The sequence below is a fragment of the Hordeum vulgare genome, chromosome 2H (assembly GCF_904849725.1).
Source record: "Hordeum vulgare subsp. vulgare chromosome 2H, MorexV3_pseudomolecules_assembly, whole genome shotgun sequence".
NCBI lineage: Eukaryota > Viridiplantae > Streptophyta > Magnoliopsida > Poales > Poaceae > Hordeum > Hordeum vulgare.
Window position 1 is genome coordinate 52,255,946 of NC_058519.1, and position 19,106 is coordinate 52,275,051.

The following is a 19,106-nucleotide window of genomic DNA, read 5'->3' on the forward strand; positions in this document are numbered from 1 at the left end:
GGACAGCCGTTACTAGATTCAAGACCTTTGTCGTCTGCTGGCGGACGGCAAAGGGGTCTATACTCTTTGCCGTCTGCCTCTGGCATCTTTGCCGTCAGCTAGCAGATGGCAAAGAAGGGAGTAGTTTGACCTAAGGTTCCCCCGGCCAGATGAGCTTCTTTGCCGTCTGCTGGCCCCTTCTTTGCCGTCTGCGGCAGACGGCAAAGAGTTGACTGCTGGCAAAGACCTTCTTTGCCATCCGCCAGTTCTTTGCCGTCAGTTTTGCTGAAGCTGATGGCAAAGAGTGTCTTTGCCGTCAGCTAGCAGACAGCAAAGACTAGGCAGATGGCAAAAAACTGTTTTCCAGTAGTGAACGTTGTGCATGATTTAAATTCGTTGTGCAATGATGATACAGCATAGCCAGACTATATGCTTTTGTAGGGATAACTTTCTTTTGGCCTTGTTATTTTCAAAGTTCATGATTATCTTGCTAGTTTGCTTGAATTATTATTGTTTCCACGTCAATAGCAAACTATTGTTTTCAATCTAATGGCTCTGAACATTCACGTCACATAAAAGGAGTTACAAAGGACATCTATGCTAGGTAGTATGAAAGCATCAAAAATTCATTCTTTATCACTTCCCTACTCGAGGATGAGCAGGAGCTAAGCTTGGGGATGCTTGATACGTCTCAAATGTATCTATAATTTTTGATGGTTTCATGTTGTTATCTTGTCATCTTTGGATGTTTTATGTACCTTTTATATCTTTTTTGGGACTAACTTATTAATTCAGTGCCAAGTGTCAGTTCCTGTTTTTTCGGTGTTTTTGGCTCTTTTCAGATCTAATTTTGGAACGGAGTCCAAACGGAATAAAATCTCCGAAATGATTTTTTCCCGAACGGAAGAAGATCAGGGGGTCTGTGGGCCAAGCCAGGAGGGCTCCGGGGAGCCCACAAGCCCCCACTCTGCCACCAGGGGAGCCGGCGGTGTCAGGGCTTGTGGCCTCCCTGAGTGCCCCCTGACCTAGATCTTTGGCCTAGATAGTCCCTAAAATACAGCAAAAAATCAAGGGAGCCAGGAAAATACTTTTCCGCCGCCGCAAACTTCCGTTTCCGCAAGATCTCATCTGGAGACCCTTCTCGGCGCCCTGCCGAAGGGGACTTTGGAGTTGGAGGGCTTCTTCATCATCATCATCGCCCCTCCAATGACTCGTGAGTAGTTCACTTCAGACCTACGGGTCCGTAGTTAGTAGATAGATGGCTTCTTCTCTCTCTTGGATCTTCCATACAAAGTTCTCCATGATCTTCATGGAGATCTATCCGATGTAATCTTCTTTGGCGGTGTGTTTGTCGAGATTAGATGAATTGTGGATTTGTGATCGGATTATCTATGATATATATTTGAGTCTTTGCTGATTTCTTGTATGCATAATTTGATATCCTTGTAAGTCTCTCCGAGTCTTGGGTTTTGTTTGGCCAACTAGATCTATGATTCTTGCAATGGGAGAAGTGCTTGATTCTTATCATGTGGTGACCTTTCCCAGTGACAGTAGGGGCAGGAAGGCACACATTAAGTAGTTGCCATCAAGGGTAACTAGATGGGCTCTGTCGTTGATATGAGATTGTCCATCTACATCATGTCATCTTGCTTAAGGCGTTACTCTGTTCTTTTGACTTAATACACTAGATTCATGTTGGATAGCGGTCGACGTGTGGAGTAATAGTAGTAGATGCAGACAGTATTGGTCTACTTGTTTTGGACGTTATGCCTATAAATATAATCATTGTTATAGATGACGTCACGACTTTGTGCGGTTCTATCAATTGCTCGACAGTAATTTGTTCACCCACCGTCTACTTGCTTTCATGAGAGAAGCCACTAGTAAACACTACGGCCCCGCGTCTATTTACATCTATCGTTTCCACTTTTGCTTTTACTTTGCTTTCTTACTTTGTTGCTTTCAGTTCTCACTTGGAGAAAAATCTATAAGGGATTGCCAACCCCTTCATAGCATTGGGAGCAAGCTTTTGTGTTTGTGCAGGATCTTGTGATACTCCTCCACTTGATTGATACCTTGGTTCCCAAACTGAGGGAAATACTTACCACCACTGTGCTACATCACCCTTTCTGCTTCGAGGGAACACCAACGCAATGCTCCAAGGCCACGGGGGAATCCTTTGCATATTTTCCAAGGAAGTCCCTTAAGGCATAGCCGTAGAGAAGGATTCCTGGTGCCGTCGACACGACTATTCTTGGCGCCGTTGCCAGGGAAGCACAGCTGACATCAGCGTGCGAGTGGGCCACAAGCCCACAGGCCGCGTCCACCCTCTATGGTCGCGCCGTGCAGGCTTGTGGGGCCCACGTGGCACCACCGCCCCCAATCTCAGCTCTACATCTTTCGTTTTGCGTGGAAAAAAATCAGAGAGAAGGTTTCATCGCGTTTTGCGATACGGAGGCGCCGCCAAATCCTGTTCTTCATTTGGAGGGCAGATGTGTAGTCCGTTTCGGGCTCCGGAGAGGGGAAATCGTCGCCATCGTCATCATCAACCTTTCTCCATCGACAATTCTATGATGCTCTTCATCGTTCCTGGGTAATCTCATCGTAGGCTTGCTGGACGGTGATGAGTTGGATGAGATCTATCATGTAATCGAGTTAGTTCTTGACGGGGATTGATCCCTAGTATCCACTATGTTCTAGATTGATGTTGCAACTACTTGGCTATGCTTAATGCTTCTCACTAGGGCCCAAGTGCCATGATTTCAGATCTGAACCTATTATGTTGTCACCAATATATGTGTGTTTTAGATCCTATCTTACCAGTTGTAGTCACATACTATGCGTTATGACCCGGCAACCCTGGAGTGACAATAGCCGGAACCACTCCCGGAGATGACCATAGTATGAGGAGTTCATGTATTCACCACGTGTTAATGCATTGGTTCTTTATTAAAAGGAGAACCTTAATATCCCATAGTTTCCATTAGCACCCCGCTGCCACGGGAGGGATGGACAATAGATGTCATGCAAGTTCTTTTCCCTAAGCATGTATGACTACATACGAAATACATGCCTACATTAGATTGACGAACGGGAGCTAGCCACATATCTCTCTGTGTTATAGCTGTTACATGATGAATCACATCCGTCACAGTCATCCATCACCGCTCCACTGCCTACGAGTCTTTTACTACTGGTCCTCGCTATGTTACTTTGCCTAGGCTTGTCCCTTGCTACAAGAGGGATTGGGCCACTTTGTTGCTGCTCTCACTACTGCTGTTACTTGTTACTTTGTTGTTGCTGCTACTACTGTTCCTTGCTACTCCGCTGATACTTGTTGCAAGACTTTGTTGGCACTGACATCCCGTCAACATGGCTTTTTCTGCCGCCATTGATAAAACAGTTAGGAATAGTCTGCCGTCAACAGATTGTTTCTGGCACCATTGCTATCATACTACTTTGCTACTGATACTTTGCTTGCAGACACTAATCTTTCAGGTTTGGTTGAATCCGACACATTCAGCTGCTAATACTTGGGAATATTCTTTCGCTTCCCGTCATGCGAACCTACAAATTTGGGTTATATACTCTACCCTCGAAAACTGTTGCGATCCCATACGCTTGTGGGACATCAAGGAGCACATCTAACTTTCAAAGCATCAACATCACTAGACATTCTATCAACGCTCTAAGCCAAATCGTCAATTTTGAGTAGCTTTTCCTCTATGGACGCATTGAAAATATTTTGAGAGTTGATGAACTCTTTGATATTACTCTCTAGATCAGAGGGTAATCTATTGTAATATCCATGATTATTGTTGTAGGAGTTGCCAAAATTATTAGAGGAGTTACTAGGAAAAGGCCTAGGAACATAGTTTCCTCTAAAAGCATTGTTGTTGCCAAAGTTATTCCTACCAACAAAATTAACGTCCAAGCTAGTGTTGCTACTCTCAATCAAAGAAGACAAGGGCATGTCAATAGGATCTGAAGGAGCACTTCTACTAGAAACCAAATTCATTAACTCATCCATCTTAGCACTCAGCGAGTTAATTTCTTCTATAGCGTGTACCTTCTTACTAGTAGGTGACCTTTCAGTGTGCCACTGAGAGTAGTTCGTCATGATGTTGTCTAGGAGATTTGTGGCTTCCCCTAACGTGATTTCCATGAATGTTCCACCTGAGGCGGAGTCCAAGATATTTCTAGAAGCGAAATTCAAGCCAGCGTAAAAGATTTGAATAATCATCCAAAGACTCAAGCCATGAGCGGGACAATTTCTAATCATTAATTTCATTCTCTCCTAAGATTGTGCAACATGTTCATGATCAAGTTGCTTGAAATTCATGATATCATTACGGAGAGAGATGATCTTAGCCGGCGGAAAATACTTGGATATATAAGCATCTTTGCACTTATCCCAAGAATCTATACTATTTTTGAGCAAAGAAGAAAACCAAGTTTTTGCATGATCTCGCAACGAGAAAGGAAAAAGCTTCAATTTAATCACGTCATTATCCACATCTTTCTTCTTTTGCATATCGCAAAGCTCAATGAAGGTATTGAGATGGGATGCGGCATCTTCACTAGGAAGGCCGGAGAATTGCTCTTTCATAACAAGATTCAGCAAAGCGGCATTGATTTCCTATGACTCCGCACTAGTGGCGGGAGCAATCGGAGTACTAATAAAATCATTATTATTAGTATTCGAGAAGTCACAAAGTTTGGTGTTTTCATTCATGGTGACTTCGGCAAGCAAGCAAGCACACAAGCGAACAAAGAGCAAGCGAGAAAAAGGGTGAACGAAAAGGCAAACAAAAAAGGCAAACAAAAAAGGCAAACGAAAAAAGGCAAATTGGTGAAGTGGGGGAGAGGGAAACGAGAGGCAACTGGCAAACAAAGTAAATGCAAGAGATGAGTTTGCGAAACCTACTTGGATGAGTTCTTGACTTGATCTTCCTCCCCGACAACGGCGCCAGAAATTCTTCTGCTACGGCAACAAAAGTCCTTCCCCGGCAACGCCAGGAATTCTTCTTGCTACTTCACTTGTTTGCGTCGGTTTTTCCCTTCAAGAGGAAAGGGTGAGAACCAAGGTATCGATCCAGTGGGAGGGTCTCGTCAAGTCCAGAGTACCTGCGCAAACACAAACGAGCTTGCACCCAACGCTTCAAAGGGGTTGTCAATCCCTTCAAGATTGTTTGCAAAGTGAGAAGGCGGAAAGTGCAACGAAGTAAAAAGTGTAAGGCTGAAAATATGGTGTGGAGTAGACCCGGGGGCCATAGTGTTCACTATAGGCTTCTCCCAAAATAGCAAATATCACGGTGGGTGAACAAATTACTGTCGAGCAATTGGTAGAACCGCGCAAAGTCATGACGATATCTAAGGCAATGATCATACATATAGGCATCACGTCCGAGACAAGTAGACCTATACTTTCTGCATCTACTACTATTACTCCGCACATCGACCGCTATCCAGCATGCATCTAGTGTATTGAGTTCATGACGAACAGAGTAACGCCTTAAGCAAGATGGCATGAAGTAGAGGGATAATCTCAAACCAATGATGAAAAACCCATCTTTTTACCCTTGATGGCAACAACATGATGCGTTCCTCGCTACCCCTTCTGTCACTGGGTGAGGTCACCGCACAGTATGAACCCAGAACCAAGCACTTCTCCCATTGCAAGAATCATAGATCTAGTTGGCCCTACAAAACCCACAACTCGAAGCGAATTACAAGGATATGAAATCATGCATAAGAGAGATTAGAAGAAACTCAAATAAGATTCATAGATAATCTGATCATAAATCCACAATTCATCGGATCTCGACAAACACACCGCAAAACAAGATTACATCGGATAGATCTCCATGAAGATCATGGAGAACTTTGTATTGAAGATCCAAGAGAAAGAAGAAACCATCTAGTTACTAGTTATGAACCCATAGGTCCATGGTGAACTACTCACGCATCATCGGAGAGGTCATGGTATTGATGAAGAAGCCCTCCGTATCCGAATCCCCCCTCCGGCAGGGCACCAGAACGTGCCCGAGATGGGATCTTGCAGAGACAGAAGCTTGCGGCGGTGGAAAAGTACTTTCGATGATCTCCTGCTTTTTTGTGGAATTTTTGGGGATATATAGGTGCAAAACCTAGGGCAAAGGGGCCTCAGGGAGCCCACAAGCCAGGGGCCGCGGGCCCCCCTGGCCACGCCATGAGGGCTTGTGGGGTCCCTGGTGGCCCCTTGCTCTGATTCTCCGGCTCTCCGATCTTTTTCTATTCCAGAAAAAAATCTTTTTGGCAGTTTCATTCCGTTTGGACTCCGTTCAAAATCCTCCACTGAAAGGGGTCAAAACATGGAAAAAACAGGAATTGGCACTTGGCACTGAGTTAATAAGTTAGTCCCAAAAAATATATAAAAGCCATGCAAAACATCCAAAGTTTGACAAGATAATAGCATGAAACCATCAAAAATTACAGATACGTTGGAGACGTATCATCCATATCTGAGGAAGCGGCTATTCGAATAGATAAATTCACCCTGCAGGGGTATACTTCTTCATGTGCGCTCTCACCACTTATCACCATGTGAACGTCATGCATCTCAGCAACCTTCAAGCGAAATCACTGGCATGGGTGTTGGCCATGACCGTTAACCACACAAGACCCTAGTCTAGGTTTATCACCTATTTCAGACTGAACCAGCAAGGAAGTGCGTCCTAATTTTCCTCAACACCCTCAAACGATGTGCGCAGGGTTCCACAAGCCCACCTTTCGGGTGCCACTTGGTACACAGTGCTACTATGTATCTACCGCACTGAAGCCTACCCCGCCAGGCAGAGCTAAACACGGCTGCCAACACTTTTCCTACAAACACCAAAAACTAGCTTCAACTCCTCGATAGAGATCTAGGCAATTAATAAGCCAAGAGGGGTCGAGTTACCGGAGCCCAATGTGTGGTAGTATATTTTCTTGGATAACATACACAGAACTCAGTTCTTAAGGACGGTCCCAATGAGACAACCCGCCATGTAATCCTACATGGCCTCTCATCGCTACCTTTACCAAATCGGATTCAAACCCTTTACTCTCACACAGTAGAACATGAACACAACCATTTTGATTCATCGTCTAGATGGATCAGACCCGACACAACTCTAAGCATAGCAGGCATAGTAACCAAGTGTGGATGAGTAGGCACATCAAGGCTAAAGCAGTTGCTACTCATGCTAAGTGGTTTCAACTATTTACTATAGCAAAAGCAGGTCATGCAAAGGAATGGCTCAACTACCAAGACATGTAATAGTTGAATCGTTGTTCTCCTAATGCAGTAAAAGAGAGCAGGAGTGAGAGAGTAGGTTTATATAAGTATGCTCAAGGGGGGGGGGTTCTTGCCTAACAGTATTGAAGATAGTAAAGCTCTTCATCCATGTCAACGATCACATCATCGGAACCGTCGTCTACCGAGAAGGAATGACACCGGCAAACAGGAAGAAGGAACACATTCAATACAATGCAACAATCATGATGTATGAAATGGCATATTAAGGTACTGAATTGATATAGAGGAATAATTAACCAACTTAACTGAAGTGGAATTCAAACGAGTTTGTATTCCAACTCCAAATGGTATTTCATACATTGTCCTATGTCCTAGTTGGTGATGTTAACTTGTTCAAACATGCATGATCATGGCATAAAATGACTCATTGGATTTTTCTGATCATTTCTCATATATTATTTATTTTCATCTGAGTTATAGATTAATTTCTATGATTTTTAGAAGTTTTGAGCATTTTCTGGAATTAATATTTCATTTCTATTTATTTTAAATACAGAAAAGCATTACTGCATCAGCCATACAACATGATGACCTCAGCAGGTCAACCACCGTGGTCCAGGTCAAACTTAACCAGTGGGGTCCACTGGTCAATGTCTCAGGGTCAGCTAGAGAGTGTGACATGTGGGCCAGGTTAACTACTGACTAGGCCTGGTCAAAGCTAACATGTTAGACTCATGTGTAAGTGGCATAGTTAAAAACAGGGTTTATTACCTAACTAATTAAAACAATTAGCAGTGGGTCCCATCTGTCACTTGCTGATGGTTTATTTAAACTAAGAATTTAATTAACAACTAAATCCTTACTTAACCACAAGCCGACCCCACCTCTCTCTGACTCACGGGCGTCAAAACCTTGGTCAACAGGGTCAAAGCCACCGGCAGCTCAGCGCCGGCGACACTAGACCCCGCGGAGCTTGTCACAAAAACACCATGGGCATCCGTTTGGGGTACGGTTGGTACTATTAGGAAGCCGGTGCTCGGCTACATCCAACGATGGTCACAAAACGATCGGGGGTGGTCATAAAACGCGGCGGACAGAGTTCAGGTCAGCTCCACATCGTGGCTACAGCATGCGAGCGAGTGACATAAGGCGATGGTTAGATTCTACTGGCCACGGTGAGCATTTAGAACACGTCGGGATGACCATATGTGTTGGAAATATGCGCTAGAGGCAATAATAAAGTGGTTATTATTATATTTCCTAATTCATGATAATTGTCTATTATTCATGCTATAACTGTAATAACCGGAAACCATAATACTTGTGTGAACATATAGATCACAATGTGTCCCTAGTGAGACTCTAGTTGGCTAGCTCGTTGATCAATAGATGGTCATGGTTTCCTGATCATGGACATTGGATGTCATTGATAACGGGATCACATCATTGGGGAATGATGTGATGGACAAGACCCAATCCTAAGCATAGCACTAGATCATGTTGTTCGTCTGCTAAAGATTCTCTAATGTCAAGTATCATTTCCTTAGACCATGAGATTGTGCAACTCCTAGATACCGTAGGAGTGCTTTGGGTATATCAAACGTCACAACGTAACTGGGTGATTATAAAGGTGCACTACGGGTATCTCCGAAAGTGTTTGTTGGGTTGTAAGAATCGAGACTGGGATTAGTCACTCCATGTGACAGAGATGTATCTCTAGGCCCACTCGGTAATCCATCATCATATTGAGCTCAGTGTGACTAAGGAGTTAGCCACGATATGATGTGTTACGGAACGAGTAAAGAGACTTGTCGGTAACGAGATTGAACAAGGTATATAAATACCGACGATCAAATCTCGGGCAAGTATCATACCGATAGTAAAAGGGAATTGCATACGGGATTGATTAAATCCTTGACATCATGGTTCATCCGATGAGATCATCGTGGAACATGTGGGAACCAAGATGGATATCCAGACCCCGTTGTTGGTTATTGGCCGGAGAGATGTCTCGGTCATGTCTCCATGTCTCCCGAACCCGTAGGGTCTACACACTTAAGGTTCGATGACACTAGGGTTATAGGGAAATAGTGTACGTGGTTACCGAAGGTTGTTCGAAGTCCCGGATGAGATACCGGAAGTCACTAGGAGCTCCGAAATGGTCCGGAGGTAAAGACTGATATATAGGAAGTCCTGTTTTGGTCACCGAAAAAGTTTTGGGCTCATCGGTAGTGTACCGGTAGTGCCGGGAGGGTGCCGGAGGACCCACGGGGAGGGGTGTGACGATCAAAGGACTTCATGGGCTGTTAGAGGAGGTGTACCAGCCCTTATTGGGCTGGCCAAGGCATTTCCTAAAGGCCCATGCGGCTAGGGATAAAGAGATAAGGCAAAAGAGGATTTAAAAGGAAGGGATCCACCTCCCTTATGGGAGGTGGACTCCTCCCTAGCTCTGCCGAACCTCTCCTCCTTGGAGGAGGGGCCAAGGCAGCTCTCCCTTTTCCTCCTCCTCTATATACTTGAGGTTTTAGCCCTTTTGAGACACACAATTGATGATATTGCACCAGCTGAATTAGAATAAATTGATGTTACCATCAAGCTTGCTAATAGAGATACTATTGCACCAATTGGGATTGTTAGAGATGTTGAAGTCTTGTGTGGGAAAATAAAGTATGCTACTGATTTTCTTGTTCTTGGTTGCCCACAAGATGATTTTTGTCCCATTATATTCGGTAGACCCTTCTTAAATTCTGTTAATGCTCAGATTGATTGTGAGAAAGAAACGGTTGTTGTAACTTTTGGGGATGTGTCTCATGAGTTCAATTTCTCTAAATTTCATAGACAACCGCATGACAAAGATTTGCCTAGCAAAGATGAAATTATTGGTCTCACTTCTATCGCTGCGCCTCCTACTGATCCCTTAGAACAATATTTGCTAGACCATGAAAATGGTATGCATATGAATGAAAGGAATGAAATAGATAAGATTTTCATTGATGAGCACCCTATTTTGAAACACAACCTGCATGTTGAAATACTTGGGGATCCTCCTCCACCCAAGGGTGATCCCATGTTTGAGCTTAAACAATTACCTGATACTCTGAAGTATGTTTATCTTGATGAAAAGGAGATATATCTTGTTATTATCAGTGCTAACCTTTCAGAGCATGAAGAAAAGATATTATTGAAAACTTTGAGGAAGCACCATGCTGCTATTGGATATACTCTTGATGATCTTAAGGGCATTAGTCCCACTCTATGTCAGCATAAAATTAATATGGAGCCTGATGTTAAACCTGTTGTTGATCACCAACGACGGTTAAATCCTAAAATGAAGGAAGTGGTAAGAAATGAAATACTAAACCTTCTGGAGGCAGGTATAATTTATCCTATTGCTGCTAGTAAATGGGTTAGTCCCGTTCATTCTTGTCCTAAAAAGGGAGGTATTATCGTAGTTCCTAATGATAAAAATGAATTGATCCCGCAAAGTATTGTTACAGGATATAGAATGGTAATTGATTTTAGGAAATTAAATAAAGCTACCAGGAAAGATCATTACCATCTACCTTTTATTGATCAAATGCTAGAAATACTATCCAAACACACACATTTTTGCTTTCAATACGGTTATTCTGGTTTCTCTCAAATACATGTGTCAAAAGAGGATCAAGAGACGGCCACTTTTACTTGCCCTTTTGGTACCTTTGCTTATAGACGTATGCCTTTTGGTTTTATGCAATGCACCTGCTACCTTTCAAACATGTATGATGGCTATATTATCTAACTTTTTTTAAAATATTGTCGAGGTTTTCATGGATGATTTTTCCGTTTACGGAACTTCTTTTGATGATTGATTTAGCAACCTTGATCGAGTTTTGCAGAGATGTGAAGAAACTAATCTTGTCTTGAATTGGGAGAAGTGACACTTTATGGTTAATGAAGGCATTGGCTTCGGACACAAAATCTCCGAAATAGGTATTGAAGTTGATAAAGCTAAAGTTAATGCTATTGAAAAAATGTCGTGTCCAACAGATATCAAAGGTATAAGAATTTTCCTTGGTCATGATGGTTTCTATAGGAAGTTTATTAAAGACTTCTTTAAGATTTCTAAGCCTCTCACTAATCTTTTGCAAAAGGATGTTCCATTCGTTTTTTATGATGATTGTGTAGAGGTATTTGAAATTCTTAAGAGAGCCTTGATCACTGCACGTGTTGTTTAAGCACCTGTTTGGAACCTACCCTTTGAACTTATGTGTGATGCTAGTGATTATGCTATTGGTTCTGTTCTAGGACACAGAGTTGACAAGAAATTAAATGTTATCCATTATGCTAGTAACACTCTAGATAGTGCTCAAAGAAACTACGCTACCGCTGAAAAGGAATTTTTAGTAGTTGTGTTTGCTTGTGATAAGTTTAGACCTTATATTGTTGACTCCAAAGTTACTGATCACGTTGCTATTAAATACCTTATGGAAAAGAAACATGCTAAACCTAGACTTATTAGATGGCTTCTTCTACTACAAGAATTTATCTGCATTATTGATAAAAAGGGTGCTCATAACCCCGTAGCAGATAACTTGTCTAGACTAGAGAATGTTCTTGATGACTAACTACCTATAAATGATAGCTTTCCTGATGAACAATAAGTTGTCATAAATGCTTCACGCAGTTCTCCTTGGTATGCTGATTATGCTAACTACATTATGCTAAATTTATACCGCCTAGTTTCACATACCAACAAAATAAAAAATCTTCTATGATTTAAGACATTACTTTTGGGACGATCCACACATTTATAAAGATGGAGTAAATGGTATTATTAGACGTTGTGTACCTGAGCATGAACAGGAACAGATCCTACACAAGTGTTACTCCGAGGCCTACGGAGGACACCACGCTGGATATAGAACTGCACACAAGGTATTACAATTTGTTTTTTCTTGGCCTACTCTCGTCAAGGATACTCGTAAGTTTGCCTTGTCTTGTGATGACTGTCAAAGAATTGGTCATATTAGTAGACGTCAGGAAATACCTATGAATTACTCTCTTATTATTGAACCATTTGATGTTTGGGGTTTTGATTATATGGGACCTTTTCCAAAGTCCAATGGGTATACTCATATTCTAGTTGTTGTTTATTATGTTACTAAGTGGGTAGAAGCTATTCCAACTAGTAGTGTTGATCATAACACTTCTATTAAAATGCTGAAAGAATTTATTCTCCCTAGATTTGGAGTCCCTAGATATTTAATGATTGATGGTGGTTCACACTTTATTCATGGTGCTTTCCGTAAATTGCTTGCTAGGTATGATGTTAATCATAGAATTGCATCTCCTTATCATCCTCAGTCTAGTGGTCAAGTAGAATTGAGCAATAGAGAAATTAAATTGATCTTGCAAAAGACCGTTAATAGATCTATAAAGAATTGGTCTAAGAAACTAGACCGTTAATATATGGATATGTCTCTGTATAAAATGTTTTATGGTAAAGTGCTGAGGCAACAAAACTCCTTCCCTGGCGCGTAGGAATTCTTCTTGTTACTTCTCTGGTTTGCGTTGGTTTTTCCATTGAAGAGGAAAGGGTGATGCAGCACAGGAGCAGTAAGTATTTCCCTCAGTTTGAGAACCAAGGTATCGATCCAGAAGGAGGGCCTCGTCAAGTCCAAAGTACCTGCGCAAACACAAACAAGCTTGCACCCAACGCTTCAAAGGGGTTGTCAGTCCTTTCAAGATTGTTTGCAAAGTGAGATCTGAAGGCGGAAAGTGCAACGAAGTAAAAAGTCTAAGGCTGAAAATATGGTGTGGAGTAGACCCTGGGGGCCATAGTGTTCACTAGAGGCTTCTCTCATAATAGCAAATATCACGGTGGGTGAAAAAATTACTGTCGAGCAATTGATAGAACCGCGCAAAGTCATGACGATATCTAAGGTAATGATCTAGCATATAGGCATCACGTCCGAGACAACTAGACCGATACTTTCTGCATCTGTTACTATTACTCCACACATCGACCGCTATCCAGCATGCATCTAGTGTATTGAGTTCATGACAAACAGAGTAACGCTTTAAGCAAGATGACATGATGTAGAGGGATAATCTCAAACCAATGATGAAAACACCATCACTACTGGAATTTAGAAATTTGCCGTCTGGCTTTCCTTTGCCGTCTGCTGACACATGGCAAACAGCTTCTTTGCCGTGAGCTAGCACAAAGCAGACGGCAAAGACAACACCTAAGGCAAAAGTTTTCTTTGCCGTCGGCCAGCGGACGCCAAAGGAACCACAGGCGGACGGCAAAGGGTTGGCAGACGGCAAAGGGGGCGCCACCCTAGCGGCCGGAGGCCTCCCCACCCCACCCACCCCTTTGTCGTCTGCCACCCAGCCTTTGCAGACGGCAAAGGGGGCTCCCTCTGTAACGGCGCGTAGCCCCCCCACCCCCTCCCCTAACGGCTCTCGTGCCCACTGCCCCCCACCTTCTCTCTCTCGCGTTCCCACCTCCCGCCGCCGCCGTCGGAGCCGTCCCGCCCCTGCCGCGCGCCCCCTGCCGCCCCCCGGCGCACGCCCCTACCCCCCTGCCGCGCGCCCCGTGTCGCGCGCCCCTGCCCCCGTGTCGTCGTCCACCGCCGCCGTTGCCGCCCCTGCCGTCGTCCACCGTCGCCGCCGCCACCCTGTGCCGTCGTCCACCGCCGCCCACACCACCCCGCCGGTGAGTTCTTCTTCTTTTTCTTTTTTCATAAGTTAATTACTTTAGTTACTTTATTAGGTTAGTTTTTTATTATATATATGGTAATTTAGTTAGTTTATTTGGTTAGATTATTAGGCTATAATTAGGTTAGTTAGTTAGGTTGGAAGAAAAAAGAGGAAAAGTAGAAGGAGAAAAATGAAAAAGAAAAAAGGAAAAGAAGAAAATAATTAGAAGAAGAACGAAAAGAGGAAGGAGAAGAAGAAGAAGAAGAAGAAGAGGACGAGGAGGAGGAGGAGAAAAGAAGAAGAAGAAGAAGAAGAAGAAGAAGAAGAGGAATAGGAGGAGGAGGAGGAGAAAGAAGAAGAAGAAGAAGAAGAAGAAGAAGAAGAAGAAGAAGAAGAAAAACTCACCGGCCGTCTCCCTCTCCCTCTCACTCTCATCCGTCTCCTCCTTACTCTCAGCCGCTCGACCCCCGCCCGCCGGCCGCCTCCCCTCCCGTCGGCCAGCTCCTCCCCCGCCCCCTCCTCCCCACCCGCGGCACCCCTCCTCCCCGCCCGCCGACCACCTCCCCTCCCGCCGCCTCCTCCCCGCGACCTCCTCCCCGCGCCCTCCTCCCCGCGCCCACAAGCGGCACCCCTCCTCCCCGCCCACCGGTCGCCTCCCCTCCCGCCCGCGGCACTCCTCCTCCCCACCCGCCGGCCGCCTGCCCTCCCGCCCGCGGCAACCCTCCTCCCCGGCCGCCGGCCGCCTGCCCTCCCGCCCACGGCACCCCTCCTCCCCGCCCGCCGGCCGCCTGCCGCGCGCCCCCTGCCCCCTGCCGTCGTCCACCGCCGTCGCCGCCCCCTGCTGTCGTCCACCACGGTGAGTTGAGTTCTTCCTCTTTTTCTTTTTAAAAAAGTTAATTACTTTAGTCCGACCCGTGACGCCCGACGCCACTGACCCCCGACCATCGACCCCCGACGCCACTGACCCACGAACCCCGACCCCCGACGCCACTGACCCCCGACGCCACTAACCCTCGACCCTCGACCCAGACCCTCGGCCCACGACTCCCGACCCCCGACGCTCGATGCCACCAACCCCCGACCCCCGACGCCAATGACACCCGACGTCACTGACCCTGGACCCCCGACGCCACTGACCCCCCACAACCGACGCCACTAACCCCCCGACCCCGATGCCACCGACACCCGACAGCACCAACCCTCAACGGCACTGACTCCCGAGGCCACTAAGCCCCGACCCCCGACACCTCTTCTGCCTTCTTTTGAACGAGAAGGTGCTTTTCGGCCTTCCAGAGGCCCACGAGGTCATAGTTTTGTAAATTATGAGTTAGGTCACATATTTTCCGATTATGTTAATTATACAAACATCGTATTTGTGTTGATCGTGTGAATTTCAATGTGTAGTTGTTCGACGACCTCCACGTGCGTTGGACAAGCTCCGCCCTTGCGTTTGTTGGTGAGCACAAATGACTTCTCCTCCTACCCCTTAATTTGCTCTGTCCCGGTCTTCGTGCCGATGAACCTTGCTAGTTATAGGTTTCTTCAATCAGGAGTATGCGTGACCAGTATGCGTCTCCCGTTCGAAAGGGTGACATCTATAAATATGCATTTCTTTGCATATTTATAACCGTCATCCTTTCGAATTGTCCAACATTATCCATGGACAGCCCGAGTATGTGTAGATTGGGTTTGTTTTCCCGTATGCTGTGCTCCGGATCCGATGCGGAATTTCGTCAGTGCCTCCCCTGTTGTTCTCCGGGTACACATCCTCTCTGCTTATTGCCGAGACGTGTATCAGGAGAACAGCGGGGAGGTGCTGCCGAAATTCTGCATCGCATCTGGAGCAGAGCATGGGAAAACGAACCCAGTCTACACATACTCGGGTGGGATTAGGACCTATCTTTACCTATTAGCGTGTAGGTTGCATGGACGTAATAAAACTGACAAACTTGATTAGCGTATGAATATAGATGATGAATTATATATTTATTTCTTGTGCCCCCATAGGTAGCTAGGCAACATGAGTGATCGTGCTTGGATGTACACTAGTCACCCTAGTCAGAAAGACATGACCCATGAATGGTTAACAAAAACCAGGGGGTTTGTGAGAGCCGCATTTGCAAATGGCCAGCAAAAAACATGGTGCCCCTGTCCCAACTGCAACAACTGGAAAAAGCAGACAGAGTTTGAAATGGGTAAACACCTGCAGAAGTGGGGTTTTACGCCTAATTATATGGTGTGGACTTTTCATGGTGAGTCTGACCAACGTGCCAGAGCTGAGGTGATTCGTCGTTGCACCGACGAGCATGGTACCGGGATTGAAGACATGGTGCAAGACTTTGATGATGCTCGTGATTCGGACGATGAGATGGAGGAATCTGCAAAGGCCTTCTACGAAATGCTGGAGTCTTCAAAACGTCCTCTCCACGAGCAGACTGAGCTTTGTCAGCTCGATGCCATCGCACAAGTAATGGCTCTGAAGGCTCAATTCAACCTAGGCAGAGAATGCTACGACGCGATGATGACGATATTTGGAGGCTTTCTACCCAAAGGACATGTACTGCCTACAAACCTGTACTAGTCAGAGAAAATCCTCCGTGTACTTAAGATGCCCTATGAGAAGATACATGCCTGTGAGAATGGATGTGCCTTATTTAGGCTTGAGTATGCGGCCTTGAACTATTGCCCCATTTGCAATTTGTCATACTGTAGGTGTTGGATTGTTGCCAAGGGTGTCCGGAAGCCCAACAGCGTCCTTGGTGTTCTTTGCCGTCAAAACTTCCCAGGGTTTGTTACGTTGCCCGGTCGGGAGCGAGAGGTAGGAATGACCTGGGAGCACTACTTGGGTGCCCCGGCCCCGCCGGAGGTGGAGATCGACGGTGTTTTGTGTGACACGAGGGCGGACATGGTGATCCGAAAGTTCTGGGTAATTTCTCTTTCACACAATTATAAATCAACCATAGCTATTTATTGTACTAATCGGTGTTGTCTCGTTTGCAGACCTACTACAGGTGTGAGCAGGGATACGAGGAGGACGCGGCAAAGGTTATCGAAACCGAATGTCGCCGCCTACTTCAAAACTTTCGGCACGAGGCTCGGGTGCAGGCTGTTCGAGACTACTATGCCACGCGGCGTATTAGGCTTGACAAGGCGAAGTGCCGTGATGCTACAATGGAGAAGGAGCATTACATGAAGGTAATTACATATTATTAAGGCTTTGTAGTTAGTTTCCTTGATTTGGTTCTTACGCGCTCAAATTTCTCTTTATTAACTTAGGTGCCACCGAGATGGTGTGTGGATAAGATGGATTGTTGGGAGGCCTTGGTGGATCAGTGGTGCTCCGAAACGTGGGAGGCCAGCCACAACAACGCCAAGGAGAGGCGTGGCAAAATGGTTGGCGTGCCACACCATCAAGGGAGCGTCAACTTAATCCAATTTGGCGAGAATTGGGTATGTGGTTTGCTTCATGCCTAATGCAATTCAATTTTCCTTCTCCTTTACCAATACAATTTTTTCTCTCTCTCTTTTAGGCGCGTCACAATAATACGGAGGCGCCACAGATGTACGACCTGTATGCGATGGCCCATACTGCCTCGTACAAGAAGGTCAAGGCATTCTCTGAGTCTGACCTCGAGCATCCAGAAAACTTCACCAACATCTCCTCCCACGACAAGCTCGTGAAGTACAGAGATCACGGGAAGGCGAGGAAAGGGGAGGACTTTAACCCGAGCGAGGGGCCTATTGATCCAGAGCTGGTGATGATAGCTGGCAATGGGAGGCCCCATGGCTCGATCGCCATTGGAGACGGCCTTATACGTTGTCCTAGCTCTCTCCGGCAGATAAAGGCACGCCAAACGAGCTCTTGTCCGGAGATAACACGTCGTGCACGGCCAGTCGACCTCGCCATCGAGGTTAGTTTAATGGACTCAAATATCTTTCCGCATTATGTTGTGCGTTGGAACCAATATGCTAACAATGAGTTGTGTTGTAGGCTTCTATTCAGAAAGAGAGAGAGGCAATGCAGGCGGCTATGGCGGAGAAGGATAAGGAAATTAGGGAGCTGGAGGAGAGGACGACTGCATTGGTGGAGGCAGAGAGGGCACGGAATGATGCGTCTACCAGGGCCATATACGAGCTCTTCGTGGTAAGTTTCTTCTTCATGTTATTTCAAATCTTGCATTTGAATGTCCGTTTCATTAATAAATAAAAAGTTTGACTTGTCGAAACCAAATGTTCAGTCTATGTGCGAGAAGAACGGCCAAGTCCCTCCGCCGATGCCAGTCGTTAACGTGGCGGGGACGGTGAGTTTCATTTCAGTGGAGTGATCTTAAGAGTGTCCTCATGCTAACTACACATTGCAAACGATACGTGCCTCGCTACCCCTTCTGCCACTGGGTGAGGTCACCGCACGGTATGAACCCAAAACCAAGCACTTATCCCATTGCAAGAATCATAGATCTAGTTGGCCAAACAAAATCCACAACTCGAAGAGAATTACAAGGATATGAAATCATGCATAAGAGAGGTCAGAAGAAACTCAAATAAGATTCATAGATAATCTGATCATAAATCCACAATTCATCGGATCTCGGCAAACACACCGCAAAATAAGATTACATCGGATAGATCTCCATGAATATCATGGAGAACTTTGTATTGAAGATCCAAGAGAGAGAAGAAGCCATGGACCCGTAGGTCTATGGTGAACTACTCACGCATCATCGGAGAGGTCGTGGTGTTGATGAAGAAGCCCTCCGTGTCCGAATCCCCCTCCGGCAAGGCACTAGGACGTGCCCCAGATGGGATCTTGCGGAGACAGAAGCTTGCGGCGGAGAAAAAGTAATTCGGATCGTCTCTTGATTTTTTTGGGAATATTTGGGAATATATAGGCGCAAGATCTAGGTCAGGGGACCTCCAGGGGGCCCACAAGCCTGGATGGCGCCCCCTGGCCGCGGGGTGGGGGCTTGTGGGGCCCCTGGGGCTCTTCTGGTTTGGCTCCCAAGTTCTCCGATCTTCTTCCGTTCCAGAAAAAATCTTTTCGGGGATTTTCTTACGTTTGGACTCTGTTTCAAAATCTCCTCTGAAAGGGGTCAAAAACATGGAAAAACAGGAACTGGCACTTGGCACTGAGTTAATAAGTTAGTCCCAGAAAATAAATAAA